Raw genomic sequence first — 15,578 nt, 5'->3', positions numbered from 1 at the left:
TTTCCTTCAGGTTCAAATGCTCTCGGACCAGTGTGCACAAATCGTCGTATGATTTCTCCGTGAGCTTCGCTGGAGTGAGCAGATTCTTTATGAGGCCATATGTTGGTGCCCCACTGACGGTGAGGAGGATCGCCCTTCGTTTGGCAGCACTCTCTTCCCCATCTAGCTCGTTGGCCACGAAGCATTGGTTGAGTCACGCCACAAAAGTTTCCCAATCATCTCCCTCCGAAAATTTCTCCAGAATGCCCACTGTTCTCTGCATCTTTGGGTCCGCTATCTGTATCTCATCGCCAGTTGTTGTGTATGGAGAAAGAATCAGACTAAACACTGTGAGCTCAAAGTAAAGTGTGACCTTAGTCTTTTATTGCAGGTCTCCAGAGTACCTCTCCAACCTGTGAAGACTTCTTAAATACCTGTGCTCCCAAGGGATTATGGGATCCCTTGGGACTCCAGGGAATGAGCCCTCTGGTGGCTGTACAGAGTAAATACAAGTCCACATATATAACACCATGAAAGGCAGGCATACGGGTTCCCATAACAACACCTTTTTTTGGAGGAAGTGAGCGAAGTCAAAGGAGAAGTTGTTCAATGTGAGAACAAGTTCAGCCAGGCGGAAGAGGAGGATGGTGGTGAATGGAAGCTCCCTTTTCAGCATTCCAAATGGACCATTTCCTTTGCAAAACCCTGGTCCACTCGTCCATCATCTCCAACACACCTTCCCCTCCCCACGGACCTTCCCATGCAAGCGCAGAAGATGCAACACCTGCCCTTATAGTTCCTCTCTTCCCATCATCCAGGGCCGCAAACACTCCTTCCAGGTGAAATAGCGATTTACTTGTACTTCTTTCAATTTAACATATTGCATTCGCTGCTCACGATGCGGTTTCCTCTACAATAGGCGGAGCACACACTGATCGCTTTGCTGAGCACCTCTGTTCAGTGCACAAGTGTGACCCTGAGCTTCCTGTCGCTTGCCATTTTAATTCTCCATTCCACTCTTACTCTGACCTCGGCCTTCTACACAGTTCCAATGAAGGTCACCGGAAGCTCGAGGAACAGCACCTCATCTTTCGATTAGGCACTTTCCAGCTTTCTGGACTCAACATTGAGTTCAACAATTTCAGACCATCACCTCTGCTCCCATTTTTTCATACAGCAGGTGCTTGTAATGATTCTGCTGTTCATTTAATCTCTCCTGCCCTCCACCCTATCACAGACCATCCCTTTTGTTCTTTCCCCCCTCCTCCCATTCCCTGCACCTATATTTGCTTAAAATCTGTTACATCTCTAACATTTTCCAGTTCTGAGGAAAGATCACAGACCTGCAATATTAACTCTGTTTCTCTCTCCACAGATGCTGCCTGACTTACTGAGTATTTCCAGCATTTTCTGTTTTTATTTCAGATTCCAGCATCCGCAGTATTTTGTATTAGCAGGTAGTGAGGAGTCTGTTCGCTTTCCAATTGATGGAAGCGATAAACTGCAAGGGGCGATTTGGTGCGCAAGTGTGAGGGCGGAGGGGTTAGCGGGAGGAGGTCATAAAATAATAGAAATTTACAGCACGGAAGGAGGCCAATTCGACCTATCGTGTCCATGCCAGCCGACAAAGAGCTATCCAGCCTAATCCCACTTTCCAGCTCTTGGTCTGTAGCCCTGTAGTTACAGCTCTTCAAGTGCACTTCCAAGTACTTTTTATATGTGGTGAGGATTTCAGCCACTACCACCCATTCAGGCAATGAGTTCAAGAACCCCACCACCCTCTGGGTGAAAATATTTCCCCTCAAATCCGCTTTAAACCTCCTACCAATTATTTTAAATCTATGCCCCCTATTGTTGACCCCTCTACGAAGGGAAATAGGTCTGTCCTATCCACTTTATCTAGGCCCCTTATAATTTTATACACCTCAATAAGGTCTCCCCTCAGCCTCCTCTGTTCCAAAGAAAACAAGCTCAGCTTATCCAATCTTTCCTCATAGCTAAAATTCTCCAGTCCAGGCAACATCCTTGTAAATCTCCTCTGTACTCTCTCTAATGCAATCACATCTTTCCTGTAATGTGGTGACCAGAACTGCACGCAGTACTCGAGCTGTGGCCTAACTAGTGTTTTATACAGTTCAAGCATAACCTACCTGCTCTTGTATTCTATGCCTCGGCTAATAAAGGCACGTATTCCGTCGGCCTTCTTAATCACCTTATCTACTTGGCCTGTTATCTTCAGGGATCTGTGGACATGCACTCCAAGGTCCCTTTGCTCCTCTACACTTCTCAATGTCCTACCATTTAATGTTTATTCCCTTGCCTTGTTAGTCCTCCCCAAACACATTACCTCACACTTACATAAGAACATAAGAATAAGGAACAGGAGTAGGCCATCTAGCTCCTCGAGCCTGCTCCGCCATTCAATAAGATCATGGCTGATCTCCGGATCGCCACTTCTCCGGATTAAATTCCATTTGCCACTGTTCTGCCCACCTGACCAGTTCATTGATATCTTCCTGCAGTCTACAGCTTTTTTATTCATTATCAACCACACAGCCAATTTTAGTATCATCTGCAAACTTCTTAATCATAACCCCTACATTCAAGTCTCATTGATACATACCACGAAAAGCAAGGGACCGATTATTGATCCCTGCGGAGCCCCACTAGAAACAGCCTTCCAGTCACAAAAACACCCATCAACCATTACGCTTTGCTTCCTGCCTCTGAGCCAATTTTGGATCCAACTTGTCACTTTGCCTGGATCCCATGGGCTTTTACTTTCATGACCAATCTGCCACGTGGGACCTTATCGAAAGCCTTACTAAAATCCATATACACTACATCAAATGCACTTCCCTCATCGATCCTGTTTGTTACTTCCTCAAAAAATTTAATTAAGTTAGTCAGACACGACCTTCCCTTAACAAATCTATGCTGACTGTCCTTGATTAATCCGTGTTTTTCTAAATGAAGATTTATCTTGTCCCTCAGAATTTTTTCCAATAATTTTCCTGACTGGCCTGTAATTACTCGGTCTATCCCTTTCTCCCTTTTTAAACAAGTCCTCCTGTCCTCTGGCACACTTGTAGCCAGAGAGGATTGGAAAATGGTCAGAGCCTGCTATTTCCTCTTTTACTTCTCTTAACAGCCTGGGACAAGGGATTTCATCCGGGCTTAGGGATTTATTCACTTTCAAAGCTGCTAAACCCCTTAATGCTTCCTCTCGCACTGTTTATTTCATTTAATATTTCGCACTCCTCCTCCCTGATGATTTCAAAAAAGAGAGGCGATGCAAACAGACGCAAAGTATTCATGAAGAACCATACCCACGTCTTCTGCCTCTACACAGATTACCTTTATGGTCTCTAATAGGCCCTACTCTTTCTTTAGTTATTCTCTTGCTCTTAATGTATATAAAACATCTTTGGGTTTTCCTTGATTTTACTTGCCAAATTGTTGCTGATTTACCTTCAAGAAGATGTTTCTAGTCCACTATGGCTAAATCACCTTGCAGCTTATCAAAATTGGCTTTTTCCCAATTGAGAACTTTTATTCCTGGTCTTTGTCCTTTTCTGTAACTACCTTAAATGTAACTGAATTATGATCACCAGCACCAAAATGCTCTTACACTGATACCCCTTCCACCTGCCCAACTTCATTCCTTAAAACAAGTCCAGAATCGCTCCCTTCCTTGTTGGGCTTATGACAACTCTTTTGGGGTTAACAAAATTAAACATTAAATCAAGTGCCCCCCGATCTGGGGGACACTCCAAACACTTTTCACGTGCCCTTTTTTTGTTTTTTTGGGGGTTTTTTTTTGGTGATTTTTGTGTTTTCTTTGTTTTTTTTGGGCACTAAAATCATAATTTTTCAAGTGCCCCCTATAAAAGGGGAGGGGGACACTAAAACCGGCATTTAAAATAAATTAGACTTTAAAACATATAAAATCAAATTAAAATTTGGTTGCTGGGGGTAATAATGCACTTCAGTCCCTCCGTCGCCCACCTCTCGCGGAAGGCCGCGAGCGTATCGGTGGACACCACATGCTCCATCTCTAAGGACACCCTGGCCTGGATGTACACGCGGAAGAGAGGCAGGCAGTCAGGCTGAACGACCCCCTCGACCGCCTGCTGCCTGGACCGGCTGATGGCACCCTTGGCCGTGCCAAGGAGCAGTCCTACGAGGAGGCCCTCGGACCTACCCGCTCCCCTCCGCATAGGGTGCCCAAAGATCAGAAGTGTGGGACTGAAGTACAGCCAGAAATTGAGGAGCAGCCCCTTTAAATAATGGAACAGGGGCTGCAACCTCGTACATTCAGTAAAAACATGGAACACGGACTCTTCCAGACCGTACTGGCTAAAATATTTCTCCTGAATGCATTTTAGGAATTCCGTATCCTTGACACCCTTCACACTAATTTTATCCCAGTTAATATTAGGGTAGTGTCAGGAATGCAGGAATATAGAGTTGGCAACCCTATTTCCAGCTTTGCTCCTTAATCCTGTAAAATTGCATAGATGCCAAGGTAGTTGTGCAATGACTAATAACTCTTTTAGAGACAAAATAAAACATTTAAATCAAGTACCCCCCAATCTGGGGAGCCACTCCAAACATTTTCCAATGCCCTTTTTTTTTTTTTTTTGTTCTTTTTGTATTTTTGTAGTTTTTTGGGGGTTTTTTTGGGCATTAAAATCGTGAATTTTCCAAGTGCCCCCTATAAAAGGGGAGGGGGACACTAAAACCGGCAATTAAAACAAATTAAATTGTAAAATAAATAAAATCAAATTAAAATTTGGTTGCCGGGGGTAATGATGCACTCCAGTCCCTCCGGCGCCCACCTCTCGCGGAAGGCCGCGAGCGTACCGGTGGACAGCGCGTGCTCCATCTCCAAGGACACCCTGGCGCGGATGTACGCGCGGAAGAGAGGCAGGCAGTCAGGCTGAACGACCCCCTCGACCGCCCGCTGCCTGGACCGGCTGATGGCACCCTTGTCCGTGCCCAGGAGCAGTCCTACGAGGAGGCCCTCGGACCTACCCACTCCCCTCCGCACAGGGTGCCCAAAGATCAGGAGTGTGGGACTGAAGTACAGCCACAATTTCAGGAGCAGCCCCTTTAAATAATGGAACAGGGGCTGCAACCTCGTGCATTCAATAAAAACATGGAACACGGACTCTTCCGGACCGTACTGGCTAAAATATTTCTCCTGAATGCATTTTAGGAATTCCGTATCCTTGACACCCTTCACACTAATTTTATCCCAGTTAATATTAGGATAGTGTCAGGAATATAGGAATATAGAGTTGGCAACCCTATTTCCAGCTTTGCTCCTTAATCCTGTAAAATTGCATCGATGCCAAGGTAGCTGTGCAATGACTAATAACGTGAGCGGATGGGTGCCAGGTGCCCCTGGATTTGCAAACACCTGCCAGCGATCACACAGAGCTTCACTCATCAGCCCCCTCCCCTTTTATAGGGGGCACTGGAGGGAAAAAAAATTGATTTTAGTGCCCAAAAAAAAAGAAAAACACAAAAAAAAACACAAAAAAAATGGGCCTTGTAAATATCTGGTGTGTCATCCAGGTTGGGTGGCACCGATTAATGTTTATGTTTTGCAGGTAAACTCCAAAAGAGTTTCACTCATCAGCCCCCTCCCCTTTTATAGGGGGCACTTAGAGAAAAAAATATGATTTTAGTGCCTAAAAAAAAACACAAAAAAAAACAAAAAAAATGGGCGTTGTAAATGTTTGGTGCGTCCCCCAGATCGGTGGGGGGGGGGGGGCCACGATTTAATGTTTTCGTTTTCCCCAAAAAGAGTTCACTCATCAGCCTAATGATTAGGCCACGCCTCGAACAGCTGAAACATTTTTTTTCACTCATCAGCCTTTCAAGCCCTCCTGAAGGGGATTGAAGGCAGGTGGAACAAACTTGAGTGTGGAGACCAACAAGCCACAGGTTTCCATTTGAGTGGCAGCGGCGCTCACGTGACTCTCCGCAGCCGCCTGTTCGGCGTTTCCAACGTGCGCGCGCTGACGTCAGCACGTTGCCCGTGGTTGTTTACCTACGTCCAGGGCGGGGCAAACGGTGTGCAAACACGTGCGCGCTCCCGGAGCTGTACGTGCTGGCGTCAGAGCTCGGCGCGCCCGGGGGTGGGGCAGCGCGAGCGGCGGGTCAAGGAGACAGGTAAAGAGCGGCGGTTGACTTGCTTGAGCCGGAGAAGGCAGCGGCTTTGTCGGTAGGCGCGGGTTCGTTGGCAGTTGTGGGTGTCCGAGAGCCAAGTTGAGAGGGCAAGAGCCGGGCCTGTCCCGCCTGCGGGGCCTGGCGAGCGAGTGCACGCCGCTCCGGGGACATCTATCTCCCGGGGAGTGGGGGTCAGGTTATAGGGCACCCACTGCCGAGCAGGGCAGCAGTCACCCAGCAGCACAGATGGGGGCAATTTTGGGATTGGTACAGATCTATGGGGAGAGTGGGATTAGTTTGGGAGTGATGCAGGGCTCTGGGGAGAGAGTGGAGTAATGGGATTAGTTTGGGAGTGATGTAGGGCTGGGGGGTGGGGTGGAGAGTAGGATTAATTTTGGGATTGATGCAGGTCTTTGGGGAGAGAGTGGAGTAATGGGGTTAGTTTGGGAGTGATGCAGGGCTATGGGGAGAGAGTGGGACACTGAATTAGTTTTGGAGTGATATAGGGTGATGAGGAGAGAGTGCAGAGGTGGGATTAATTTGGGAGAGAGTGGGGCAGTGGATTAGTTTTGGATTGATACAGGGTTATGAGCAGAGAGCGGGGTAATGGGATTAGTTTGAGTATTCAGTATAGAACCTAAGACATGAGTGGAATGGCTATGCTATGGACCTCTGGTTCGAAATCTGATCCTCGTTTTGTATTTCCTGCAGCCCAACTGAGCCCTCCTTACAAAATACTGCGTGCTAGAAATCTGAAATAAAAACAGAAAATGCTGGAAATGCTTAGCAGGGCAGGCAGCATCTGTGGAGAGAGAATCAGTGTTATTGTTTTAGGTTGATGACCTTTTGTCAGAGTATTCTTTTGGGGTTGTGCTGAAATATTCGTTGCATACACAGGAACATTTTTGCTTGAAATTTGGTCATAAACTCCATTTTCCCAAAATGCAAGTCCAGGGCTGAGTTCTGATAGATGTGAGGTCAGGAATGATGTGTTTATGGGTATTTGGAAAATCTGCCACTTTTAATCCTGAAATTAATTCCCGTCAAATCTGCCATCATCACCCCTCCTCAAAAACCCACCCTTGCCCCCTCTAATATCCTTGCAAACCACAGCTCCATTTCCAACCTCCCTTAACTCTCAAGTCTGTGAATGTGTTGTCACCTTCCAAATTCATGCCCATCTTTCCTGTAACTCCACGTTTGAACCCTTCTAATCAGATTTCCGCCCACAGCATTGAAACGGCCCTAATAAAAGTACTAGTAACATCCAAAGTGACTGTGGTAAACTATCCCTCCTCGTCCTTCATACCTGTCTGCAGTCTTTGACAAGGTTGATCACACCATCCTCTTACAATGCCTCTCTTCTTAGTTCAGCTGGGTGGGACTGCTCTCTCCTGGTTCCATTCCTATCTGTCCAATCATAGCCAGAGAATCACCTGCAATGGCTTCTATTCCTGCTCCTACACCGTTGCCTCTGGAGTCCTCCAAGAATCTATCCTTGGCCTCTACTATTTCTCATCTACATACTGACCCTTGGCGATATCATATGAAAACACATCTGGTTCCACATAGATGCTGATGACACCAAGCAGTACCTCATCACCACCTCGCTTGACCCCTCCACTGAATCTGATTTGTCATGCTGCTTGTCTGACATTTGGTACTGAATGAGCAGAAATTTCATTCAACTAAATATTAAGACCAAAGCCATTGTCTTCAGTCCCTGCCGTCAACTCCATCGCTCCCTCCCCCTGGCCACTGTCTGAGGTTGAACCAGATCGTTCGCAACCTTGGCATCCTATTTGACTCTGCGCTGAGGTTCCGATCTAACATCTCCATCACCAAGACTGCCTACTTCCACCTCTATAACCTTGCTCGTCTCCACCCCTGCCTCAACTCATCTGCTGAAACCCTCATCGTGCCTTTGTTATCTCTAGACTTGACTATTCGAACACTCTTCTGGCCAGCCTCCCACCATAAACTTGAGATTATCCCAAACCCTGCTGCCTATATCCCAACTTGCACCAAATTTTGTTTACCCGTCACCCCTGTGCTTGCTGACCTACATTAGGTCTTGGTTAAGCAGTGCCTCGATTTTAAAATTATCATCCTTATTTACAAATCCATCTATAGCCTCGCCCCTCTGTAACCTCTTCCAGCCCTACAACCAATGTTCCCTGTAAAAAAAAAAATTGTGCGAGGACCCTTTAACTGTCTGTGCGGCCCATTTAAATCTTCACACACGTGAGATTATTCCTATTATAAAGCCGGTGAGCGGCCTGTGCTGGACCTCTAGACCGCTGCACGGTGGCACAGCTTAACGGCCACATTGCCCACAATCCTCCGAGATCTGTGTTCTGATTCTGCATTCTTGCGAATCCCCAATTTTAAATCCTCCACCATTGGCAGCTGTGCCTTCAGCTGCCTAGGCCCTTTAGCTCTGGAATTCCCCCCCCTAAAGCTCTTCGCCTCTACTTCTCTTTCCTGCTTTAAGACGCTCCTTAAAACCTACCTCTTTGACCAAACCTATCCTAATATCTCCTTATGTGGCTCGGTGTCAAATTTTGTTTGAAAATGCCATGGGATGTTTTACTACATTAAAGGCATGATGTAAATGCAAGTTGTTATTGAAACTGTTGATGATTATTTGTCAAACTGTATTTAGTGAAGAATAGTCACTAATGCATTTGGGGATTTTAGACTGTATTTGACTACAAGTTAAATGCTGTAGAGGAAAATTTGTGTTGTAAAAAAAATCAGATTTAGGAGCTACAGACAATATGGATTTTTTTTGTAATAGCATGCACCCAAACAAAATCTCCGAGAATACTGAACTAAGCAAAGGTCTGATGATATTACGGAGGAGCGTGATCTTGGTACACAGTTAATTGAGTAGTTTATGGATATTTGATGTGCCTATTATGCTGGCAGCTGAGGTGCCTGGATGGAAAAGCGTGTGAAACCTGCACTGAGACTCCCAAAATGGTTGTGTATTTAAAGCTGCCTTCACTCCATCTATAAGGCGTTCCTTTGGTACATAAAGTCAATAGCTACACGATCTAGACACACACACATCTCAGCCAGTAAAAGTTTCAGCTTTTCATTTGTTGTCTTCTGAACAATTTTCTTCACTTTAGATTGTGCAGATCTCTTGGAAATTCACAACAAAAAAAAGTAATTTTTTTTTGCAAGTGCAGCTGACTTTGCCTTATCAAATGTAGTGCATCACTCTTGGAGGGAGGACTGTGGCATTTGTTAATGAAAGCCCCTCATTTGGGAGGAATCTGCCAACTAAGGAAACCGTGGTGAATTATTTTGGCTTTTTAGCATGAAGTATATTTCCATAGAGTATTGATCTATTACTCTGTAGAAAACCAGTTCCTTGACAGAAGCAAATGAGTAAACAAATCAAAATTGCAAAATGTCTTTCTTTAGTCTGGGGCAGAAATAGCACTAATGTCTGCCAAAGCTTACACATCTCTCGTGCTCATGGAAGGTTGTAGGGCTGGAAAAGTTTACACAGAAAGGGAGGGGCAGATGAAACTGATGAAGAGGAGCAAACTTAACAGTTCAGATAAAGCCTTCGAGTCCCTCAGCCCATCAGCTGCTGAAACCTTTGTCCATGGCTTTTGCCTCTAGACTTGACTTCCAGTGCTCTCTTGGCTGGCCTCCCACCATCCATAAACATCAGTTCATCCAAAACTCTGTTGTGCTTATCCTAACTCACTCCATCCCATTCACACATCACCCCTGTGCTCGCTAACCTACATTGGCTCCTTGTCCTCCTCAAATTTAAAATTCTCATCTCCAGTTTAAATCCTTTCATGGCCTTGCCTCTCCCTATCCCTTTAACCTTTTCCAGCCCTATAACATTCCACGAGTATAAGAAATGTTTAAGCTTTGGCAAACATTAGTGCTATTTCTGCACCAAACTGAATAACACAGAATATTTGCAATTTTAGTTTGCTTAATGTCTTGGCATCACATACAATGAGTTGTTCTAAAGTATCAGTGTCTATAATATAGACAAATGTAACAGCTGCTCTGTGCACAGTAAGCAATAGGGGAATCTCTCCAAAAGTCAGTGATTCCACATATGGCTTCTTTAGGTGGTGTGATTGACATTGTGAGTGCTCTGCATGGAGCATCATAGACACCTGTCACATCACTTCATTGTGTTCATGTTGCAGCATTCCTTACAATGCGCAGGGATAAAGACATTGCTTGGGATTATGGCCATCAGCAAAAAGGCATTGAGTAATGCCGCTGTAGATTTACACCTATTCTGTGGCTCTCTAATATTTTGCGGCAATTACTGTTTTGCAGAATATGTGTGCAAAATTCCAATTGAAATACACACAAATAATTCCTAAGCTGGGATAGGCTGCCTGTCTAGCACTGACATCTCTGGCCTTAATGATGCAAAAATAAATCACCAGGAAATAATGGAATTTCTCTCATATTAATCAGGTTATTAATTGGCTTTGCTGATTAGTTCTAGTTCTTTCCAGGTCATGCTAGTCATTAGAGGAAGGAATGCACAGAAGCCGAAGTGTTATACATGAAAGATTATAGGGAAATTGCAACAATACCTACTGATCTCTTGTAACAGGGTGGCAGTTTGTATGTACAGGTTGAACCTCCCTTATCCGGCACCCTCGGGACCTGGCTGGATAAGGGATTTTGCCGGACGAGGGGAGGTCGGTCACGTGTTCTACCGCCTTCTACAAATGCCTGCTGAGCCAGCCAGCCCCGATACAGATATCCCCAGCCCCACGATCCCCCCCCAAACGATCTCCAAGACTCATTGAAAGTAATGAAGAGGTCTTTTCTTTTTATTTGGCAGAGCGGAGAGGGAAGGAGCTGCCAGCCTAGGTTGCGGCCCGACCCTGGAGGGAGCAGGGAGGGGAGGAGCAGCCAACCCGAGGGCTCGACTCCAGAGGGAGCGCCAATGGCAGCAGGGAGGGGAGGAGTGGCCAGCCCAAGGACTCGGCCCGACGGCAGCGGGGAGGGGAGAAGCGGCCAGCCCGAAGACTCGGCCCGCCGGCAGCAGGGAGGGGAGGAGTGGCCAGCCCGAGGACTCGGTCCGCCGGCAGCAGGGAGGGGAGGAGTGGCCAGCCCGAGGACTCGGTCCGCCGGCAGCGGGGAGGGGAGGAGCGGCCAGCCCAAGGACTCGGCCCGACGGCAGCGGGGAGGGGAGAAGCGGCCAGCCCGAAGACTCGGCCTGCCGGCAGCAGGGAGGGGAGGAGCGGCCAGCCCGAGGACTCGGCCCGCCGGCAGCGGGGAGGGGAGGAGCAGCCAGCCCGAGGACTCGGCCCGCCGGCAGCGGGGAGGGGAGGAGCGGCCAGCCCGAGGACTCGGCCCGCCGGCAGCGGGGAGGGGAGAAGCGGCCAGCCCGAAGACTCGGCCCGCCGGCAGCAGGGAGGGGAGGAGCGGCCAGCCCGAGGACTCGGCCCGCCGGCAGCGGGGAGGGGAGGAGCGGCCAGCCCAAGGACTCGGCCCGCCGGCAGCGGGGAGGGGAGGAGCGGCCAGCCCGAGGACTCGGCCCGCCGGCAGCGGGGAGGGGAGGAGTGGCCAGCCCGAAGACTCGGCCCGCCGGCAGCAGGGAGGGGAGGAGTGGCCAGCCCGAGGACTCGGCCCGCCGGCAGCGGGGAGGGGAGGAGCGGCCAGCCCGAGGACTCGGCCCGCCGGGCCGACTCCAGAGGGAGCGCCAATGGCAGCAGTGAGGGGAGGAGTGGCCATCCTGAGGACTTGACCTGACAGCAGCGGGGAGGGGAGGGGAGGAGTGGCTAGCCCGAGGACGTGGCCCGCTGGCCCAACCCTGGAAGGAGCGCCGACGACTGCAGGGAGGGGAGGAGCGGCCAGCCCGAGGACTTGGCCTGACGGCAGCGGGGGGTGGGGGAGGAGCGGCCAACCCGAGGACTCGGCCTGACGGCAGCGGGGTGGGGGGGGGGGGGAGCGGCCAGCCCAGGTCGCGGTCCGACCCCGGCCAGGGCGTAGGAGGCAGTTCGATGGGACTCTGTGCAATCCGTGTGCTGAGCCGGGATCAGGTTAAGTGCAAACCTGCCTAGCGTAAGCAGAGCTATGGTGGCTGTGTGGTTGCAGGAGTTCCCGGCACCGAGGAGAAAGATAGCGGCCAGGAGGGGTATAAACATATATATTTTTTTAAGTAACTTTTATCAAGCTTTTATTTATAATTTAATCCAAAATATAATTAGTAGTACAGATTGAACCTCTCTTTCTCCCCCACCCCCGCCGACTTGAATACTCGCCCTTAAGGCCACTTAGGCAATCAGTGCCTTTCAGAATTGGACCGAGGAAGAGCAGAGAATATTGATGAGTATGAAAAAATTATCTGTGCGTGCGCCGCCGGAAATGGTGCTGGGCGAGGAGTGGTGCCGGATAAGAGGTCCATCCTGTACTTCCCTTCATTTCTTCACCTGTGTTTGTATTTAAATGAAAATTCTGTCAGTTGTGGAGTTACTCGGCTCACTGTTCTCAGCAATAGCTCCACTGGAACTTTGGGATTCTAGAAACATAGAAAATAGGTGCAGGAGTAGGCCATTCGGCCCTTCTAGCCTGCACCGCCATTCAATGAGTTCATGGCTGAACATGCAACTTCAGTACCCCATTCCTGCTTTCTTGCCATACCCCTTGATCCCCCTAGTAGTAAGGACTACATCTAACTCCTTTTTGAATATATTTAGTGAATTGGCCTCAACAACTTTCTGTGGTAGAGAATTCCACAGGTTCACCACTCTCTGGGTGAAGAAGTTTCTCCTCATCTCGGTCCTAAATGGCTTACCCCTTATCCTTAGACTATGACCCCTGGTTCTGGACTTCCCCAACATTGTGAACATTCTTCCTGCATCTAACCTGTCTAAATCCATCAGAATTTTAAACGTTTCTATGAGGTCCCCTCTCATTCTTCTGAACTCCAGTGAATACAAGCCCAGTTGATTTAGTCTTTCTTGATAGGTCAGTCCCGCCATCCCGGGAATCAATCTGGTGAACCTTCGCTGCACTCCCTCAATAACAAGAATGTCCTTCCTCAGGTTAGGAGACCAAAACTGTACACAATACTCCAGGTGTGGCCTCACCAAGGCCCTGTACAACTGCAGCAACACCTCCCTGCCCCTGTACTCAAATCCCCTCGCTATGAAGGCATGCCATTTGCTTTCTTAACCGCCTGCTGTACCTGCATGCCAACCTTCAATGACTGATGTACCATGACACCCAGGTCTCGTTGCACCTCCCCTTTTCCTAATCTGTCACCATTCAGATAATAGTCTGTCTCTCTGTTTTTACCACCAAAGTGGACAACCTCACATTTATTCACATTATACTTCATCTGCCATGCATTTGCCCACTCACCTAACCTATCCAAGTCGCTCTGCAGCCTCATAGCATCCTCCTCGCAGCTCACACTGCCACCTAACTTAGTGTTATCCGCAAATTTGGAGATACTACATTTAATCCCCTCGTCTAAATCATTAATGTACAGCGTAAACAGCTGGGGCCCCAGCACAGAACCTTGCGGTACCCCACTACTCACCGCCTGCCATTCTGAAAAGTACCCATTTACTCCTACTCTTTGCTTCCTATTCTGCATTCCAATTTTTATTTGTCTGTATGATTTAACCTTTGAAAGGTGGGAAAATCAGTAGGAAGTTTGTAGATGATAAATTATTAACTATACCGAGCAACGTAACTTTTTTTTGTGCTAAATTTATTCTTGTAATGTCAAGTCCAGTTATGCGGCTTGTGTTTTGGCTGTGACACATCCATTCAACACAACACCTCAATCTGCCATACATGTCCCTGCTATCAATGAGTCTAATCCACTGAGCTAGTACATGGTGCCCCAGTAGCTAGCTGGGACATGTCTGCCTCCAGATTATATAGAGTGCATACAATGGCTGTTGAGGAATCTTCAAATTTGGAACACCATACCTTGCTAACCTATTCTTGCTTGGAGAAGCTGTATCCAGGTGCAGGTTTATTGTGTAAGAGTTGGACTTATCTGTTTCCTTTTGAGCAGGATAGACAAATCATTGGTTTTTGCAAAAATTGATGCACTCCCCGGGACCCCCTGAAATAACTCCTAAAAAGAAAAGCATCGCAAAAAAAACCCCAATTTTATTGGTACAGGTGCAGAATCCCAAATCCGGAACCCTCGAAACCGAGGTTGTTCCGGATTTGGCGTTTTGCTGGATTTTGGAACGTCTTTCTGATGTCACGAATCTGGAAACACCCGAGCCCAGGTTCCATTATTTCTGGATTTCGGAACGTCAGAAAGGGGGTCGGGGGGGGAGGGTGCTCGTCGATGAGTTGTTCGGGTCGCCGGGCGGGGCCCCGCCACTGAGGAGGTGTTCGGGCAGGCCGGCGAGGTCCGAGGTTGGGCAGCGGCGGTGTTGAGGCATGGTCCGAGGTCGAGGGGCGGCGGGCGAGGCCCGAGGGAGGGCGGCCTGAGGTCGGGCGGCGGCGGCGGCACCTCGTGGTTGGCAGGGTCCGGATTCCGGAACATTTTACGGATTCTGGACGACCCTGCCACCAATCGGTCCAGACTCCGAACATTCCGGAACTCCGGATTTTGGACACTGCGCCTGTATATGCAGCAGTAGAAATAACATTCTCACAAAGTCAATAAATACAGCAAAGATTATAGAACTTCTGAGATGCTGTGCTCGTGACTTGCTGTGTGGCTAACGTTAATGGACAGGAATTGATTATCCCTCAGACCCCAGTTTAAAAATCTGTGAGGTAATCTGCTACAGTATTTATTCCTGGGGTCAGATCAGATGTCTGGGAAATAAGTTTCAGCCTTGAATGGCAATCTCCCATATACTGTACTGAGGCACTCAGGGATCAATACTGTCCAATGCAATTAGACTTCAGTTGGTTGTGATTACTTGTTTGTGCTCCCATCACTGGCAGGAAGCACCATTTACTTCCTGGAACAGATATATAATCATGACCAGCTCACCATATTCAGTTGTCACTACTAAGATGTATAGTTAATAAAGAATATGGGATTCTGAGCTTTATAAATAGAAGCATAGAGTACAAAAGCCAGGAAGTTATGCTAAACCTATATAAAACACTAGTTCGACCCCAGCTAGAGTATTGTGTCCAATTCCAGGCATCACACTTTAGGAAGGACATGAAGACTTTGGAGAGGGTACAGAAGAGATTTACTAGAATGGTTCCAGGTATGTGGGAATCAGCATCATAGACAGTCCCTTGGAATCGAGGAAGACTTGCTTCCACTCTAAAAGTGAGTTCTCAGGTGGCTGTACAGTCCAGCGTGGAAATTACAGTCTCTGTCACAGGTAGGGCAGTGGTTGAAGGAAAGGATGGGTAGGGAGCCTGGTTTCCCGCACGCTCCTTCCGCTGTCTGTGTTTGGTTTCTGCATGCT

The 15,578-nt window shown here is 47.9% G+C and overlaps 2 protein-coding genes across 13 annotated transcripts in view; both read left to right on the top strand.

The window, feature by feature from the left end:
* The first annotated feature begins 6,092 nt into the window (after positions 1 to 6,092).
* Positions 6,093 to 15,578, top strand: part of LOC139264228 (mitochondrial nicotinamide adenine dinucleotide transporter SLC25A51-like) — a 56,210-nt gene continuing 46,724 nt past the window's right edge. For 7 of the 12 annotated variants that reach the window (XM_070880441.1, XM_070880363.1, XM_070880432.1 and 4 more), the window contains exon 1: positions 6,107 to 6,162. The gene's annotated coding sequence lies outside the window, so the exon portion shown is untranslated. Of the gene's footprint in view, positions 6,163 to 6,183; positions 6,215 to 15,578 lie in introns of those variants that run through there. The other 5 variants (XM_070880457.1, XM_070880448.1, XM_070880415.1 and 2 more) reach the window with 4 other exon arrangements.
* The window catches only part of LOC139264282 (thymosin beta-10), a 154,146-nt gene continuing 144,674 nt past the window's right edge, over positions 6,107 to 15,578 (top strand). The window contains exon 1 of the mRNA XM_070880519.1: positions 6,107 to 6,162. The gene's annotated coding sequence lies outside the window, so the exon portion shown is untranslated. The remainder of the gene's footprint in view (positions 6,163 to 15,578) is intronic.

The sequence above is a fragment of the Pristiophorus japonicus genome, chromosome 1, assembly GCF_044704955.1.
Source record: "Pristiophorus japonicus isolate sPriJap1 chromosome 1, sPriJap1.hap1, whole genome shotgun sequence".
Taxonomy (NCBI): Eukaryota; Metazoa; Chordata; class Chondrichthyes; family Pristiophoridae; genus Pristiophorus; species Pristiophorus japonicus.
This window is presented reverse-complemented; position numbering and strand designations above follow the sequence as displayed.